General features: G+C 36.1%; 2 long non-coding RNA genes and 1 pseudogene across 3 annotated transcripts; 1 reads left to right on the plus strand and 2 right to left on the minus strand.

The window, feature by feature from the left end:
- Positions 1–1,454: 1,454 nt before the first annotated feature.
- On the minus strand, positions 1,455–12,587 carry LOC118438565. 2 transcript variants are annotated; one of them, XR_004836911.1, is made up of 3 exons: positions 11,663–12,587; positions 6,704–11,600; positions 1,455–6,647 (listed from the first exon to the last, which is right to left on the minus strand). It is a non-coding gene; the product is annotated as an uncharacterized LOC118438565 (long non-coding RNA). The 2 variants fall into 2 exon arrangements; XR_004836910.1 differs by having other exon boundaries at positions 1,455–11,600.
- A 31-nt stretch (positions 12,588–12,618) lies between these two features.
- Positions 12,619–14,799, minus strand: LOC118438566. The gene is made up of 5 exons (XR_004836912.1): positions 14,678–14,799; positions 14,388–14,600; positions 13,796–13,938; positions 13,631–13,718; positions 12,619–13,299 (listed from the first exon to the last, which is right to left on the minus strand). It is a non-coding gene; the product is annotated as an uncharacterized LOC118438566 (long non-coding RNA).
- Positions 14,800–16,231: 1,432 nt separating this feature from the next.
- Positions 16,232–20,035, plus strand: LOC110858926 (annotated as a pseudogene).
- Positions 20,036–20,409: the final 374 nt, after the last annotated feature.

The raw sequence follows: 20,409 nt of genomic DNA on the forward strand, positions 1-20,409 counted from the left end.
TTAAGGTTCAATCAAACACTATGCTTATGTAAATCAGCATTGATATCATCTTGTATATCGAGAGAAATCTCGTGTATTCAACACTTTTTTACGTATTGGTATATGTAAATAATTGTATTACCTACAATCTGTAGGCTACAAATGTACTGAGATTCATGCACCCATCAGAACCTGTGAAAACTTTATGTGTTAAATTAGATCATATGTAAATGAATGCGTGAATGTAAATGAATCATATGTAATCATGTAGGACTTTAGTGTTTAAGTTTAAATTTATAACTGCAGACTTATTTTTATACATATGTACATATGTAAATTGGTGCTACATACATACACGTAACTTACATACAGCACTGTAGTTGACAAGGATATGCACACTTAATTATCACTTACCATTCATGTTATCTATTGAAGTCATCATTAAATCGAGAAAAGGATGAAAATTTATGAAATTGATATTGATGAAAATTGGTCAAAATTATGACTCGTCGTAAAAACGAGTTAAATTGATTAAATAAAGTTGAATTGTTTGGTAACATGCCGGGTCAAAAATTCGCATACAGTGTTTGTACTTAGATTATTTATTAATGCAGAATCAATTATTTAAGTAAATGGATTTTATTAAATCTTACAATGGAGAGGTGTCAGGTGGTTATCGCCAATGCGGACCGGACTAATTTAAAATTGTTTAGGCCCAGAAATAAGCCCACCCGTATTTTTTCGTTTTCCTGAATGGGCATATTTACGCCCGTGGCGGAATTTTCAAAAATAATTTCAGTAAAAATCCTGATTTTTAAAAACGCTGTAACTTTTCGAATTTTAGCCCGATTTCAAAAATTGAATACAATTTGTGTTCAGAATTACTTCCCTGAAAATATAAAAATTCATTTTCACAAATTTTTTAATTTTCAAAAAATGTTCGTTTTTTTCATTTCTAAAAACTCAGAAATGGCATGAAAATATTAAATTTAAAAATTTTTTGAAAATGAATTTTTATATTTTCAGGGAAGTAATTCTGAACACAATTGTATTTAATTTTTGAAATCGGGCTAAAATTCGAAAAGTTACAGCGTTTTTAAAAATCAGGATTTTGGCTGAAATTATTTTTGAAAATTCCGCCACGGGCGTAAATATGCCCATTCAGGAAAACGAAAAAATACGGGTGGGCTTATTTCTGGGCCTAAACAATTTTAAATTAGTCCGGTCCGCATTGGCGATAACCACCTGACACCTCCTCATTGTTAGTTAAGTACGTATCATATCAAATTGAAAACAGAACTTTCTGCAGACAAGTTTAGAATTATTGTCCGTCGGTTCATATACTTAAATACATAGTTCTGGCTATACATTTACAAGATTATAAAAATAACTATTATTTAACTGGAATTACAATTGTGTTCATTGAAATATACCAGGATCAGGACGTTCTACTACTCATGTTGCGTTAGTAGTTCATTAATTTATGTATGCACTTGTAATTTTACACTATCTTAAAAATTATGTTACCCTATTGAAACCTCTGAATTTTAGATTAAGGAACTTGTACAAAATCCATAGTAAATTTTATCCTTCATCAAATTTACTTCACTCTGGATTTAGCATAGTTTTCTTAATATAGAATTTAGAGTGTAGTTATTTTTCTAAAGGGTAAAATTAATTTTAGTAGTTAATAATAATCAATATTTAAATATTTTGGGTTAGATTTTCTACCCGGAAAGTGGTTACGAATTGGAACTTTCGGTGCAAGAGCTTCATTTAAAGGAGAAAATATCATACGGTTGATTGATTGATTGGTTGATTTTTTTTATTTCAACGTACTGCCCTATGTAAGTCATTGAAGAAAGTCAAGCTGAACCCAAAACGAGTCATTTCCGAACAAATTCAGGACCTAGTTTTCCTGCCGCGTTTGACTAGAAGTTGTACTGAACTTGAAAACTAGAAACCAATTTACACAATCCGATTACATAAATAATTTGTGAAAAATCATTTTACCATTGATTTAATCCATAAAAATTGTTTAATCATGAAAAATCATATTTGTTGTTATTTTGATATTTAATATTACAAGATCCTACATTAATGTACAACAAATCACCGTCCATTAATAATCCCCTTATATGTAAATATTCACCCCTCAAAGTGGGGGACAGTACTACCACTGAAATCTTCACAGCATCCCAATTTGATAGTGCGTGGGCTACGTCCGAAATGAAAAATGCAAGATTTCTTCATGCAGTAGTTGTTGTTCATTCGTATACCTTTGTATGTCTATTCGTGCATTATCATTATAGTTCCGAACAGATCAGATAATCGTGTATCTGATCTGATATCTGATCTGATCTGAAAATTTCAGATATGCAAAATCGTTATCTGATCTGATCTGAAATTTTCAGATCAGATAAATCTCATATCTGATCTGAACATTCAGATATCTGATTTATCTGTTCAGATATCAGATATCTGAAATAGAATTGTCAATATTGCAAACACTACTAAAAACGTTTCAGGTTAAATTATTTATTTGCTTCTTTTTATTTTCACACATTGATAAAGGTATAGTAAAGCAGTTACTAGTAAAGAATATTATTATTTGAGGTCGAAATATCATAAAATAATTTTACATTAAATTACCCAAGCATCAAAATAATTATATCCTCTAGCAAATCACGACTGTTACTAATCTGAAGTAAATCCATCAGAATTTTGTGGTTAATTGCCTCGATGATTTTAAGATAACCCGATCACCTCAGTCTAACTCTAGAATTTTTGTGATTATTTCAGTTGTATTATTCGAAATTTTTATTCGAAGTCTGGATATTTAAATCAACGGAAACACCAAGAATTTGGTCTATTTGCAAGTTTATTATAGCTGCACGGTATTAACAAACATTATAAACGCAGTTTTTCTGTTAAAACTTGCGGTTTTGACTCGATTGAATCAGAAAATTACCAAAAATCAGATATCTGAACAGATATCAGATGTCTGAAAAAAATTCAGATCAGATATCTGATTTTACGACTGACTATCTGATCTGATCTGTTATCTGATTTTTTAATCAGATCAGATATTTTTGGTATCTGATCTGGCAATTATCTGATCTGATCTGATATCTGATCTGAATTATCTGATCTGTTCGGAACTATAATTGTCATTTCACAAAATTGCATTAACATAAGGTAAGAATTCGACAATTAGACTATAATGTGCTACCGCCGCTGGCTTGGCTATCTCAATTAATGGGTAGTGGGACACTTTATGGAGTATGTATTGTTTGGGAGAGAGGGAGAAAGGAATAATATTTTGGGTAAATTATACTTCAAAACAACACCCTTGTTATGAAATAATAAAAGCGGTATAGTTAGTGATTCATACAGTTATTACTTCTGCCTTGCCTGTATATTTTGTGCTATGTACGTATATATAAATTTTACTTTATTTTTAATTAATTTTAATTTTAGAAGGATGTCATCACTCTGTCCACCTCCTCCTAGTTCGGTAACTCCGGAGCCGAATTTCCGGACATGTAGTAAGTATTTATACATCTTATTCAAGTGCTGTGGTTTGTTTTGTTTTGTTGGAAGTTTGGGTTCAACATGACTTTCTACCTCAGCCGGGGTGTGGGCGATACTCACTACGCGTAATGGGTACCTAACGTGGAGGTGGCTATCCTACACGGGTCTCCTGAGTGAGAATGGAGTTAGGATAGGCAACCTGCCTGAGGAACATGATTCTTTTCTTAATTATCATTATTCAGGAGGGATTTTCACCGCGATTCAATTATGTGTCTGGTGATCAGTGGCATCGGAAGTCGAATAGACCGAATTTACAATAAAAATCGGCTTACGATTCAGTCTGACTTGTAGCATCAGTAATTTTACTCGATGCTAAATGAAAACAAATTTAATTTTAGATTTAAAAGTTTTAATTTGGATCTCTGTTTAAAAGTTTTAATTTAGCAGCCAATTTGTTTCATATATCCAGTGAAAATGTATAGCCAAGTACATACCAAATAGTTTGCTATATAATTCCCTTTTATTATTTTCCGGGTATATATGTATGTAAAAACACCAAATTTGTTGAATAAATCAGAGACAAACTACACATCAGTGTATGCATTTTCTCTTTTCTCGTGCAAACGCGGGTACCGGTAAATCTTCGTGACGGGCCAAACGTGGTTGGCAGATTACCTTGTACGATTCATACACACACATCCGCACAGATAATCAATAATCTGTCGTCATTCATACAAGGGGAATTCCGCACATTGTCCACGTTGGTCCCCCGCCGGGGAATACCCCGGTCTCCCGCGCCGGGGTACTTACCACTCGAGAAAGTGGCATTCGAACGTATTTAGCCAGAAACAGGATTAAATGATGGAGGTTTGTAGCTTTAATGGTAACTGGTTTGTTTGAAGCACTCAGGCAGGGTCGACGAATAAAGAATCACATTTGACCCAATTTTTATCCACTTGGGTTTTGATGAGATTCAGGCCAACCTAACATCGACTGCTTACAGTTTGGGCTTCGGTTATACTGTCGTATTTCACCCACCCGATTGGCGATAACTTCCCCAATATACCTCTTGCCAGGAAATCGTGTTGGTGTTATATGTAGATAATTTTTAACTCCTAATTTTACTGATTCCTAGGACCAAATAACGACGCAGATTCCATCAATTGAAAAGCTGTGTAGATAATTTCAACAATTGGTTACGGATTTGCGACAAACAGAGTGTACAAATTGAAAATTGCTGATTGAACATTTTACAATCGTCACGTCAGTGTGGTCGCCGATCCACGATTAGTTGACTTCAATTGGATGAATGAAATACCAGTTCTAAATCTCACAACTAGTCACAACCTAAAAAAACCTAAGGCGGGCTAGCCAAGGTTACTGAAAAGTGCAACTTTTGACATAATAGGTGAACCTCATCAGTATTCACATCTTTCTTCTCATTAATCATGATTTCCTCAGGGCATCAAGTGATTAATGTCACATCTCTCACAAGTTACAAGTCATCTCACATCCCACTTTCTAAGACTTGTCTATCGGACCGACGGACCAGTAACGATATAGTTTGTAGGTATTCTTATAGGTACATGTTTACTATATAAAGGGGCAACAGCCACAGTACAAGGGGTTGTCGTTGTAGGACAAGTTTCTTGACTGTTGCTGCTGGCCTGCCGCAATAACATTATAATTGTGCATGAGTAAGAGCATAAAAGTCGATCTATTAATTCTCAACATATCTCTCAAGTCGAGACCATTCATTTCGCATCTTCTCCTCCCCTCATCTCATCTCTAAGTGACCCAGCTCCCTGGCCATTGTGGGGTCATCGAAAGGGCTAAATTACATTTAGCACATTTCATTACCTAACATCTGTTATTATCATGGATTATAAGGAGAGTAAGTTCCTTATATATGTACGGCTTGCATTAACGTTTTGGTTTATGAAAAGAAGCAAGGCATGAACTTCAAGGCTTTGAAGAATTAATCGTTGCATAATTGCCTTGGAACTCAGCCTAACAAGAAATGCACATCCAAATTTGCGTGCTCATATTGCCATAAATGAGAAAGTGTAGGACTCAACATCATACAATGATGTGGTCAACATTTACATACAAGCAGGTTTAAGCTATGTCTTTCAAAAGGAAGGGATGCTTTAATTATGAAAAGTTTTCTTTATCAAATCCGTGTTCTAACAAAGTTTGGAAATTGTAGAATTTTCATGTAGTCTAGATTTCTTTGGTTGACTTCACAATGTGCATAAAACCAAGTAGTGTTATAGAACACTATATTCAAATTAAGGTGAGCTTAATTTAAAATATTCTTAAAATTAGCGCATATATGTTATTGATTTATTCCCATTTTTTTCATTATTTATTGGGAAGTTTGTAACCAAAAACCTGGCTTCTATGGCTACCATGTAATTTCCTGGTATAGTAAATGTAATTGCCGACCTTTTCTGTGGTTTTCAATTATGCTAACTTAGGTGCGGATTGTTTTAAATTGATTTCAGGTGGAACTTTGAAGTGTTTTCCACTTAATTCAACTTGGGTTTTTGGACGTGTGTTAGGGTTAATTACGGACCGGGGATGACTTTCTACATAACCCGGGGTCGGCCCTACGCCTACTGGGTTCCCAACCTACCTCTCGAGTTCCCGTGTTTTTGCAAACATTACGTTGATTTCTCCCCCAGGGGAACACTTCAGTAATAGGGTAAAAATTTTAGTTAGTTACCTTCATCGCACATTTGTGTATACCGCCATTATTGTACGAAAGCACCGTCACGTTTTTCGTATACTCAAATTCTATGTTCGCAAACATTGTCCAGTGTTTCGCAGTTACAATTGCGAACTGATTTAAACGTCATTAAGTTATGCAAATTATTAACTACTTTGTATAGGGTTGTAGTTTTGAGTTAAGCTTCAATAAAAGATGTTCAGAACTAGTGGTTTCTCTGCCCATCCCATTGCTTAATTTACATCTAGATTCAACATGTGTTCCAAATAGAAGCAACGGAAAAGGAACGAAAGGTGTCCAACAACTGACCAAGAATTGATACAATGGTAACCTTGTGTATTGTGAAAGAGCAGGTTTGGTCAACTTCATTAATGCCAAACCCCTTAATTAGTATGCCGCTCACCTCCATCATCTCATACAAACCAGAGACAATGTTGCCTTAATTAGTATGCCGCTCACCTCCATCATCTCTTACAAACCAGAGACAATGTTGGAAAACAGCTTCGTCACAACCTCATCTGAGATATCTCTATTCAGCGTAGCCAACCGGTTCATAATCGGTCAACACATAGGTATCAATTAGGTATTGCTAGGATATATAAGCGAAAGCGCAGCCACCATAAAAGGAGGACGGTCGAGGAAGTATTTTGTGCTACTGCAGGTTACCTCTCCCAATATTATTGGGCGAGGCAGAGTTCTGCCTGTTGTACAAGTAATGAATAAAACCTCTATAAGAAAAGTGCAATCAAGTCTCATCTCGCCTCACAATTATTACGCACACACCACAACAACGACGACGATCGTCTCATCTGCCTCATCACTACCATCACTGCAGTCAACCCCCCATAAACGGAACTTCACAGTATGCTGCTGCCTGCCTACCACAATTCGACATTATTAATAAACAGTCTCCACCACATCTCAATTACTCGTACATTATTTCACATCAACATCTATTCGTGCAACGAGGTTAGCCACTTGTGGGGATAATATGAACATCCTTATTGGCGTATTTCAATTGCACGGCAGAATTTCAATTTGACCAAAAATTTGTCACCGACATTTATTGAGCAATAAATAAAGGATTCTAGAAATGTAAGTGGTCTGATGCATGTTAGCTGTAACACGTACCTATATACAGCATACGTCATGTTTCGACCAGACTTCTGGGATTCAAATCTATGTAGTATGCACGATTTCATACTACACGATACTGAGCTTAATGATCCATATAATGTAATTTCAAGAGCAGCAAATCCTTGGAACGAGAACGGGAGTCCCGGATTGGGCGATTGGAATGGATGAGCCAGAGGCCTTGGTAGCGGTGTGGGAGTCTTGTGCTCCATCGGTGCCGGACCCGACGTGGACCAAGTTGGAGTTTTTGTCCACGCGTCTCCTCGTGGTTGAGGGTTCCCCGAACGTAATGGTTCAATTGAGTGGATACCCTCATTGGGTTATGTTATTTTGCTCCTCGGAGGACCTGTCTGGAGGCTCTACCTCGTGATGGATCGGGGTATCGACTGAAATAAACTCCGACGGGAGGACAGGAGGCCAAGAGAGTAGGGGATCTTTGTTGTTATGTGACTTGGTATTTATTTGTGTATGTTTTTCAGTGGGGCTGAGGAAGGCTGTCCAGAAGAACCCCTGCGGGTGAATTTTCCGTCCCGAGCATGTGGAATATGTGACACTTCAGTTCATCATGGACCATAGGTCAATGATTTTGGTATGTGCAGTTGACCGTCGTGAAAAGAGGAGGAAGGGGTGGTTTGTGAAATGTGCTAAATGTGATTTAGCCCCTTTCAATGACCCCGCTGGGGCTAGGAAGCTGGGTCACTTGGAGATGAGATGAGATGAGGAGATGAGGAAATAAATGGCTCGACTTGAGACAGGTTGAGATTCAGCAGATCAACTTTTATTCTCTTTATTTCTTGCAGACGCACAATAGCAAAGAGGTTGGATCAGGCCAGCAGCAGTCAGGACTCGTTCTACCAGTAACGACCCCAGTGCTGTGGCTGCTGCCAGTTTATATAGTAAACTGGTACCTAATGAGTATACCTATATGCTATATCGTCATTGGTCCGTCGGTCAGATAGACAGGAATGGAAAGTGGGTTTCCATTCCTGTGTCTAAGAACTTGTATCTTGAGAGAGAAGATTCGCGATGATGATCGCGACATTAATCCATCAATGTCCTGAGGCAGTCACGATTAATGAGAGGAAGGAGGGATGGGTTGCATTCTTAAAAGCTGCGCTTTTCAACTCCATGCGATCTAGGACGAGGGCCTTCGTCCAGGAAGTTAAACGATGGGAAAAATAGGGATATAAATGAAAGATTCGACTGCATCCGTTCCTGTGTGAGAGTGGTCGAGCGTCTTGGTTCTGTAATTTGCCAATTTTCAGTGGAGGAAGAGCTTGTGCGTTGTTCCTGCAAGTTTCCAATTGTCAGTGGTGTGAGTGATCGTGCGTCTATTTTGCAGTTGTCCAAATTTCAGTGGTGGCAGTGCTTGTGCGTACTTTCTGCAAGTTTTCAACTGTCCAGTTTTTTTTCAGTGGTGGATCCCGCAATCGTAACGTAAGGTAAGAAAATTCCGTACGTATTAGTGTAAGTGCATGAAACAGAGTTGTGCCATGCCGAGGGGCACTAAATGACATGGCAAAATGTTTAAAATATACAAAGTGCATAGGGCTGGAAAATGGTTAGACAATTCTGGGAAGTATGTATGACAAAATTACATAACAAAAATTGATAGCTTAGGTTGGAAAAATTATTAAAAGTGTAGATTACAAACTGTCATGGAAACTTAGGTGAGGAAAATTAAAGTTGAATTTAAAAATAAAAATAGTGAATCTTAGGCTAGAAAAAAAATAATTAAAATTAAATTGAAAATAAATCTTAAAAATAGCTAATCTTAGGCAAAAAAATAATTAAAAAAAATTTTTTTTAAATAAAAATAGCTAATCTTAGGCTAGGAAAAAAAAAGACAATAAAAAGGGAAAAGTAACAAATATTGGTAAACCTAATTATGCTTAGGTGGAATATAATTATTAATATCGTGAACTATTGCTTATCGTAGGTGAGCACGAATTAAAAATTAGCATGAAAAAAGGCCTAAATTTAGGGGCGGTGAAAATTAAAATTTAAATCAACAATGATAAAATCTATGAACCTAGGTGAGGTCAAAATAAAATTAATAATTATCGAAAAGTTAAACTCAGGCGAGGAAAGGCCTGAGAGGGAAAATTTAGAGTTAATGATTGGCGAATTAGAATAATCTTAGCTAATGGCAGTTTAAACTTAGGTGAGGTAGTATAAGAATAATATAACAAATGCACAACAATAAAAACAGCGGACTGAAGTGAGGGAAACTTAAAATAAATAGAATTAACAATTGTTGAGGATTGGAAAAATACCAGCCCTTAGGTGAGAAAAAAAATTAAAATAGCGTCAAAGAGGGAAATATGAATTTGAAGCAAAACTTAACAAAGGTTGGACCAACAATAGACCAAATTAGGAAAATAATTAATAAAATTGACGTGGGGTATACTTCTAAATAAAATCAAAAGTAACAAAAAAATTAGCTTAACTTAGGTGTGCTATTATATAAAGAATATACCACAGTGAAATATGTGGATTCTAACTAATACGTATACTTATCTTTAAACTTACAATTACGTACATTTAAACATACACTACAGTAACTTATACTTAAAAAAATTTCGTAGGCGAGGTAAATCTAAAAATAACAAAGGAGGATAAATATATGTTAAATGTTGGTTGAAAACAATACAACGTGTGAAAAAGTTTTAATTAGTAAAATTAGAAGATATTGTTTTTTTTTTAAGCCTGTAAGATGATGATGGAAGTCGAGGATTCGTGCTTGGGGTCGGAAGGGCGGGGAGTCATGTCTGGTCGGCCTGGAGGTGTGGGGGGCGGATCCACCGGTGGAAAAATGTACGTTTTGGATGTATTTATGTATTTATGTACTCGTGTATCTTTTATTACGAGAGCCAATTATGGGGGGTAGTCCTAAGTAGGGTTGTATGGTTTTGTAGTGTGTCGTGGGGAAGGGGGCGGCGGTTTTTCTTGACTGAGAGGATTCGTGGTGTCCGGTTCGCGTGCTGGATCTCGGAATATGGGCCCTCGGAGGAACATAATCCCGGGGAGCTGTGTCTGAAGGCCGGATGCGGGGTCATCCTCCGTCATCCTAGTTGGTCGGGAGAAATAGCCTTGTTTCCACCCCGGGATAACTTGAATCTTTACCGGGAGTATCTACCGGAGGAGATGAAGTTGGGCCAGTCGCCTAGGGACCCGGAGTTTGAGTAAGCCGAGAGGTTTTTATTCGTTCGGGGAGGGGGGTTTAGGAAAAGCTGTTGGAGTAGGTGGGTGCGGGGATGTACGAGGAATCATTTGTTTGTTTTTACAGGGTTGTGGTAGGACCTCATATGAGGTTCCTGGTGACGGATCGCCAGGATAGGGAAGGCATCTATCAAACTCGATGGATTCCGAAACTTTCATTCGAGTTGGGGGAGTTTGCGCGTGACTCTGACCCAGTGGAGGATTAATCCATCAATGTCCTGAGGCAGTCACGATTAATGAGAGGAAGGAGGGATGGGTTGCATTCTTAAAAGCTGCGCTTTTCATTTGATATGGTTGTTTGCGTGTTTTGGTAGTCGGGTATCCCCCCCTTCGATGGAAGAAGTCCCTACAAGTCCCTACGGACCTTCTAAACAGCGTAACTTCGAGGATGGTGCCCGAGACCGTGTGGGATCCTTGAAGATTTAGCGCGGGAGGAGGTGCTGAGGACTTCTTCGGAGGATGACGAGAGTGATGATGACTACCGGCCTCCTGATTCCTTGATGGAGGTGTCCCCTGAGGAATCTGGGTGGCTTGATATGGTAGGTAAATATTACGAATATTGTTGTATTGTGGTGGTACAAACCAAGTACACACCATGTACTTGTTTTGTATTCGAACAGCTGTTATGAACAGATATTAGTGACGAGAAGGAGTTACATTTTAGCAGAGTTTGGTTAGACAGAGTAGGGAAATTATATTGGTGTTATAGTTTATTTTTAACAGCATCAATAAAAAATCCTTACAATTACTAGACATACCTATGCCGGAAAATTACTAAAATGGTTACCTTTACAGACGTCGGAAAATTACCAAAATTGCATTAAAATTGTATTCAAGCCCACTGGAATAGTGTAGAATATCTAAAATATTAGTATGATTAACGGTTCCATCTGTGTATACTCGTGTTGGAAGATGGAAATACGTATTCACTTATTTCTATAACCAAATAACGAAGCAGCTCCGATCAATTGAAAAGGCGGTAGAAAAATTCAACAACTGCCTGCGGATATGCGACAAACTTAAATAGACTCAAAAATATAAACCAAAAATTGCTGAATGCACCTTTCATGCAAATGTTGTTAACCGCGAAGATAAGGTGCTTGCGGTGGAGTGTGTACAGCTCACTGGTTCTCTTGAACCCAGAGCTTATTTTGCTCGTTTTATTCAACATATCCTGAGCAGAGATAGCACAAATATGGGTCGTAATCACAAGAAAACTTGTAAGTACTTTAATCTGCAAGAGAATATGAAATATATTTAAAAATATTTGATTCAACATATTTCAGAGAAGGCGAAACGCTCACTTCACCTAGGGTCGCTCCCTCATTACATTGCAGTTTTGTGAAGACATGTTATGCCCCGACTGTACAGCGGGATGAATTTTTATAGGCCAGAGTAGCCCCTTTTGTCCGCCACTGAGCCGACTCATATTTCTCTACAGAAACAGTTTTATTTCGCCGTAGAGCGATAACATTTTGAGCAATAGTCTCAGTTTACCCTGCCCTTATTTTTGTGTAAGTCGTACGCATCATTTGTCTCAGTTGACCTCGGAAACTATTCGGTGAATTTGTTGCCCGTGTGCAACGCGTCGTAGTTTAGTACTTAGATTTCTAGAGCCATATGGATGGACTCGCAGAATCCCTATGCACTCAGGTAGTTAAAAACTATAAAATACAGCTTTATAGTTCTATTTGTCGTAGAAAGGTTACTTTTTATTAAAAAGTTGAGGAATATAAATGCAACAATAATATGAATATTTTCCAGTTATAAACCATAACAAGACAGCAACACAGTTAAATGGGCGTTGATCTTACTGCAGGTCCCATATTTGCTATGATCCTAATGTTTATCCTATGATGCAGAAAAGAGTATATTTCCTCTCTAAAAAACTAAGGATGCAAATTTGTGTAGAACTTTGGTATCCTTTAAATTCCAATAACAAGCAAAATCCCTTTCCACTTCTATGTCATGGAATTCAATACCCCGCATTGCCAATTCCCCCCCCCCCACCCACTCATACACCTTCCTTAACAATAATACACTGATATCAACATTATTATGCAGCCTTATTGGCTCAATCCTTAAATAAAAAACTACTTATGTGCAAAATGATGCTTGCATTTTTAAATTCTTGTAACGCCATGGGCAATTGGAGGGGAAAGGGTTCATGTAGGAATTTAATTAATCAATCAATCAACCAATTACGATATAGTTATGTAGCAACAATCTCCAGGATACGCGTGACAATAGATATTTTTCTTATGAGCAATACCGCTCATTGTCACTCATGCGCCGTTATAGCTTGTGTCTTGATAAATAGTTCCATATAATAAAAATAGAACGGTCTTTACAAATAAATTAGTTAGGATAGAGCAAAATTTTCCATTTTGCGTAATACCTTTTTCTCTGAGGGAATTATTAATAAATAATTTGTACGTGGAAATACGATATTTTCATTTCTGACCAGTGCCGTTGACAATTTAGTCTAAAACTTGTCAATTTATGCAATTTCTGTCACTAAAGGAACCAATATGCCCAACGCGATGAGCTTAAATTTAGATAACAAATAATATTTTAAAACTTATCTTAACTAATTCAGAAACGTTCCTCCTCATGTCGTTGGGATTTGATGGAAAGGCGAGACACATTGCGTTCAGTTCCATTCTTCTGAAAAATGTCTGGACTCAAATTGTTGAAACCTAAAGAAACAAGAACGTTGTTATATGTTACCTAATAAGTAGGTGAACACTCTTATAAAACTGGTATTACCAGGCTTAGTATGAATTTGTGTAGGGTGGTTTATATAAATAAATAAACCACCCTGTCACCTGTACATAAATATGCTTTTACCCGAATGATACTAATTATCATTACCATTTAGTAATGTGGTGGAAATGAAAAATTTGCAAATAAGGCATAAAAGACTACCAATCCGGTAAGAAATTGCTACCAAATCAATACCAGGATGTAGTACATATGTATTATGTGTGCCTACATAATATATTTACTTAATTTTGTATGCATACTTACTTTGGTCGTGATGAACACTGTTTTTTATAATTATTCACTCACAATTAGGGTTACGTAATTGTTCCGTTATAAATTTAAATCTGAAAATCTGTAAATTAAAATATATTGATTTACGTTACAAAATAAAATACAGATTTTTTAATTACTAAAATTAATTTGGCGTACCTTAAACTGGTCGAATTTATTTTACTTTTATTTGTGCGAACATGTATATATGCATGTAGTTTTCGCTAATTTGACTGGATGGATTTGCACGATTTTAAAGTTTTCCAATGTACGTTTTATCTTGCGCGAATGGCGATAACCATCTGCAAAAATGCATATGCACATAAATACCCGTGGAAAACTTACAAGGAGGTCTCCCACCGAATTTTAAGCAGACTAGTGTCAATCAATCACACATTTAATGAATACGAAATTATGCAAAAAAAAAAATCCACACTTTCCGCAGATGTACATATGTATTTGCATCAGAGGAGGAGAAACCACGCCGCAAAGTAGGTAAGTTGTACACTTTCCAAATTTACTGCTCTTTTTCTCCACTTCCGATGCAAATATTGCAAATATCTCTGTCAAACCTGGCAAATTTTATACTAATTAAATGTTTGATTGATTGAAACTACATAATTCAGTCAATATCTGTAAGCTGGGAGACCTCCACTGCTATACTAGTTATTGAGTTAATTATTTTAACTCTGTACTTATATCAGATTTCGATAATGATGTTATACAATACATAGTTATTTAATAATCTTACCCGAACCTCATTTTGTCTCCATCCAATCCACAATTCATCCCGAGGGAAGAATCGCGTTAAATCGGCATTTTAAATGTCCCAAAAATATTATATTTCTAAACAGAAATCCACCTTATTTATTGCCCAGATGGATGAGGCAACTGCACCCAGAAATCGGACAGAAGTTTCGCCTTGTATTAAATCCACCGACTTGGCCAACAGGTAGGTTTAAAACTGTGCAGAAATGATGGGATAATTTTTTTGAAAACGTTTTAACCCATGTTAAGAAAAATGATATGAGATTTCTGGACCTATGTTTGTATATTTGTCCAGGTAAATTAGATGACATTCTATGTGCACGGCCCCTTCACGGGGTAACACTCTGTTAATGGAATGTGTAAGAAAAGCGTGAGATTGAATCTGGTTATGTAAATGTCACCGTCTTGCGTGAAGAATGTCATGGAAAATTTTTGGGGTGATATTTATGTACGTCACGAGGTGACGATTACGCACGTTTTGTTTTGCATTGGCACGATGGGATGACTTGATTAACATCCGTAATGCTTGGACCTCTGCAAAAAAAATACATTAGTACGAAGCATGATGTGAAATGGTACTTAAAATATTTACATACCTGCCGAACAGTAAAGACCATGAGATAAAAGTTGCTTCAGGCATCATCACCCTAGATGAATGCATCGGGATGATGGACAATTAAGCGTGGAATGCGCTATGGGGCATACCTATGGTAAACAATGACTTTTTTCATTGAAAGATAATAGGAACTGTAGAATCACTTCTACATACATAAATAAATCTCATGTATGTATTTATGAGGCTACACTCCAAGAAATCTGGTAATAAATCTTGTAATATAATATAATGTAGATTTCCATTCCCATGGAAAGAAATGATTTTGAAAGATGCTCTTGCGTAGTCAGCTTTTTGGATACTTTTTGTGATTTTTTTTCGTACAAACTCTAGCTTATACTCTGATCAATAAAAATAAAAATATTTTTAAAGATCAAGATTTTCTTGGATGAAGGTTGAGTTAAAGACTTCTATAAATAAATTCTCCATAATTTCTAAAAATTTAAAAGCTGTTTTACTTAATTTAAGCAATTTAAAATTGTGTGCATATTTCAATGGTTTCGTGTATTCAAAAATATTATAAATACCTATGTATGTGTCCAACTAGGTATGTATGCAACCTATTTATTTACTTATGTAACCGGAAATAAAAAAATTTTATCACTTACATTTTGAGGAGAAACATACATTTTTTAAATTTTGTATGTATGCATGTAAATATGCAAAATTGAAAAAAAAAATTCAGGAACCTGCAAATTTCGGTTTTCATAATTTATGTACATTTTATGTATGTATTGGTATAATTCAATTATACCAGTACATGTTTTCCCCAATCGCTTATCATACAATTATAATAATTGTATAATAAGCGTAATATCATACTTGTATCCAATTATGTACTCCAATCCTTGTGTATTCATTTACTGAGCAATAAACACTTCACGATAAATCAGTCTTTTTCATACGCCTCTCTGAAAGGGTATTTGGCAGGAATCGTACTTGTTATGACACACTCGGGGGCCGTGCATCAAAGTTGTCACACATTTTTGTTTAAAAGTGTTACGTAGTTCCGATGTTAATCTCGTGCTCTGAGCTGTGAGTATACGAATCTCTTTCATGGAGACGAGGATGAAATCGGCCACGTGCTTTCCGCACGGGCCCAGATTTGCACTATTTGAACATGTTATTGCGTGCTTGACAGAAAAACAAAATTAACAAGGTTTAACTCATCATCAGTTTTTTGCAGAGTTGTTTGTACATATTTAACCTTGATGAGATCCATGTGTCCAGTCCAGTTGCTTATTGTGAACGTGACAAATAAGTGTGTATTGTTAAAAATCTGGTAGAGTTATTTATCTACTCCATACTGGTATTGATTTTGTAATAAATTTCGGCAGCAGTTTGTTTCTGAGTGGTAATTTTTTCATTAGCGGAACATTAGTAAACGTTAATGCTTATTTTTCATTTACTCCGGTCAGGAATAATTTCATGTCAGGTTTTTAATAGCGTAGTACCATTAATTTTCTTAGAGCATAAATCAGAATGTGGTTTATCTCTGTAATTCTCGTCGTTTTGGGGTCACTCTGGTTTTTGCGGCGTTTCCTAAAAAATTACAACGCGGATAAATTGGCGTACTGGAAGCAAGGGTTTACCATTTTAGAAGAGAAGATTTCCGGTTGGGACATTTTCACCGGGTCGGGAAACGTGACAGATTCGGATATTGAGTATTATAAAGAGTTGGGGCGGAGAGGGGAATCGTGCGGGGTGGTGACCGAGTTAGGAACGCCGATCCTGATCGTGAGAGATTTGGATGTCGTGAGAGATATTTTGATTAAGGTGAGATTAGGAGGAGAGGTTTGTGCACCCTTAAAAATTATGTGACTATTTCGAAAACTACCTAAATTTAAATGCAGGGTTAATTCTAAGTTGCGTAAACTATACTAAATCCTAAGCATCATCAACTTGATAAAGAGTGAAATTTACTCAGGATCTAGTATTCTTTCGTTAATTCCGAATTCAAGGGACATTTTTAAAAACGTACGTATTGAACATTATTTTTAAGAGTGTGATCGACTTTAAAGGAGTTTGCACATGTATGAAAAATTGACTATTCATAGTCTTCTGCATGCTGGAATTAAATTTAAAAAATTATTAATTTTTATTAATTTTTTTGACAGGATTTCGATAATTTTACGGATAGAAGATCGTTTGGAGATGTGAACAAATTATTTAAAGAAGGTTTATTCGGGTTGGATGGGAAGAAATGGAAAAATATGAGGACCTTTCTAAGCCCCACCTTCACCTCGGGACGGATTCGTAAAATGTATTCACATTTCGAAAAGTACGGTCACTGAATTAATTATTAAATTAGGTCAAATCAAATTTTTGAATTTTTCGGATAACTTACATATGTACATGTATCTCATTATACTTAATTAGTGTTTCGAATTTTTTATTTGATATTACTTTAGTTTCAAAAGAATTCAATTTATTTAAAAGTTGTATGTATATTTTTGATACAAATTTTTATTATGCTTCAATTATTTTTAACTGATGTTTGAAATCTTACTTATGTTTCAAAATATTAGAATTTACAATTTTTTGAAAATTTGGTCCTAATTTTCTCTTTTCCACAGGAGCGCCTCTAATTTGACCAGTTTCATCAAAAACCAGCAAAAAACCTCCTCCACCAACTTCGACATGCCCGTCGTAGAAACGATGCGAAAATTTTCCATGCAAGTCATCACCTCCACCGCGTTCGGATTAAAAGTCGACGCGTTCCATCCTTCCGATGAAATAATTCCCGTGGCCCGACGCCTCTTTACTATACCAACGTCCGCCAAAGTAAAGATGATTTTCATTATCCAATTTCCCAAAGTGGCGAAATTTCTAAAAATGAAGGTCGAAGATGTCGAAGGGGTCGAATTTTTCTGGGGATTGATTTCATCCGCGTTAAAGCTCCGACAAGAAAGTGGGGTAAAAGGGAACGATTTTCTGCAAGTTTTGGTGGACGCGATCAATTCTAAGGAAGAAAAGGGTGAAATTGATTGGAGCGAGGATCTCGCAATTCCGCAAGCGTTCGCCTTCATTGCGGCGGGATTTGATACGATCGCGAACAATTTGTCGGTCGCGTGTTATGTTCTCGCGACGCATCCTGAGGTTCAAGAGGAGTTGTATCGGGAAGTGGAGAAGGTCATGAAAAAAGGTGGGGAGAAGGTATCCTACGAGGAAATTAATGAGATGGAGTATCTCGATATGGTCGTGTCAGGTAAGGTTCTCTTGATATTGAAATGTTATTGGAGAGGTTGAGAAAATTAGGTGCCGAGAAATTAATGCAGATAACTGCAATTATCAATTTTTTGTTAAGGCACAGCTATTATTACTTTTAGTGATATAACTTTCCCACAGTTTCTGAACCTACTTTCATCCAATTTGGGAATTTTTGTAAAGGTTTAGCTGGTCTGTTTTATAAAATCTAATCAGTTTCTCAACCCGACTATTTATAAAACAAGTTCTAAATGCCATTGACCGGATTAGCGAGTACCAAATTGTGTTTAGTTCTACGGGTTAAGCCCCGCCAGAAATTTGTAAATCGTCCATACAGCTGTCTTAAATTACGTTAAAATGAGTCATAAAACTTTGCAAAGCTTACGAAGGTAAATATTAATAACAATTTATTATTCTAACTTCCAGAGGTTCTCCGACTTTACCCAGCGGTGGCTCGAATGGACAGAATGTGCACGACGGAGTGTGCGTTAGCGGAAGCAAGAAATGGCGGGAAAGCCAGAATAATTCCTAAAGGAACTATGGTAGCTTTGCCGGCCGATGCATTTCACAAGGACGAGCAGTTTTTTTCCAGATCCCCTAAAGTTTGACCCGACCCGATTCAGTCAAGAAAACAAAGCAAAAAGAAACCCCTACGTGTACATGCCGTTCGGAATCGGGCCGAGAAATTGCATCGGTATGAATTTACTCTAGTTTTGTTTTACTACTAATAAAATTTCGGGGTGAAGTCACGGTTGTTTAAAATACTTTTTGGCGAGAATTAGTTACTAATAATTAACACTTTCTCGGTTTATCAGAGATTACGATTTGATTGATTAAAATTTTATTGATTTTGGCTTATTTGGTTTGATCTAGGGATGCGATTTGCCTTAGTGGAGACGAAAGTAGCTTTGGCACATATCGTGCGAAATTTCGAAATCAGGCCCTCCGCTGAGACCCCGATTCCCGCCAGGATGGAGAAAGACATGCTCGGATATAAAGTTGGGATGGATGTTAGCCTCAAATTTATACCGAGAGCTTGAAATGATACCGTGATGTAAACCTTAATTTAGTAAAATGTAATATTACTTGGATTTTTAGAAATGCACCGATTAAGAAATTGCAAAGTGCAAAAAAGCATAATTTAAAAGCAATACTTATGAAGTTAATAAAAACACATTAATGACAGCAGCTGATGTGAATAGGTATTTATGATAAATAAATAAGTCGAAACCTGGTTTAAACAAAGTAAATAACAGATAATGTTTAGAATATTATGCTCATTTTATTGGGCAAATGGGGCCCTGGTTCATATCTGTTCATAAATAATTAGTTTAATATTAGCAAAGAATCATTCAGGGTTTTAGCTTTTCTAGCCAGAATTTTTTTTTGTTAAATTATTGTATTTCAGGTTTGGGGTGGGTTTTCTCCTGTTTTGATGTAAATATCTCAGCAAAACTTAAGCATTGTCAGATAGTTCATTTGCAAATTTTATACTAATTAAATTTATGATCGATGGACGATAGTTTGGTCCAAATCTGGGAGCATACGTTGGTAGACCTCCATTGTGAGTTATAAATATGTAAGTAACTTCAAAGTAATCTAAAATGAATTATTAACGATTAGTAACTAAATTAAATCTTCTAAATGTATCGCAGACTACTAATGTATCTTGATCGAAATCATTTTTGTGGGGTTGCAATCCTTGCTTTTTCAAGAAATTGGAATGCTTAATAAAACGCGAAACGGAATGTGTTTGATTACGTATTTATAATCCTTATCAGATGAATTGAATAAAATTGAGTAAAATTGGATTGCATAAAGACACAATTTACGACAAATGTTCCGCATATCTTCAGAGATTGAATTATTCTAACATTTTTATATTAACTTTCAAACAGTCTGTCATACGTTTGATCAATTCTATCAGGCTGACAAATTAAACTAAGGTATGAATTATTTCACTTCATTCGATATTTATCATTTAAATATGACGTCTAACCTGTGTACACTGTTAATAAATCGGTCACAAATACGTAATTTCATATATCTTTTGTGTATTTCAATTCCAATTTATCATTTATGTATGACGTCTAACCTGTGTACGCGCGGTTAATACATCGGTCACAAATACGTATAAAGTGTTGGTGATGAACAGGCAAATTTCATTAATTTAAACGACAATTTC

This window comes from Folsomia candida, unplaced genomic scaffold (genome assembly GCF_002217175.1).
Source record: "Folsomia candida strain VU population unplaced genomic scaffold, ASM221717v1 Fcan01_Sc023, whole genome shotgun sequence".
Lineage (NCBI taxonomy): Eukaryota > Metazoa > Arthropoda > Collembola > Entomobryomorpha > Isotomidae > Folsomia > Folsomia candida.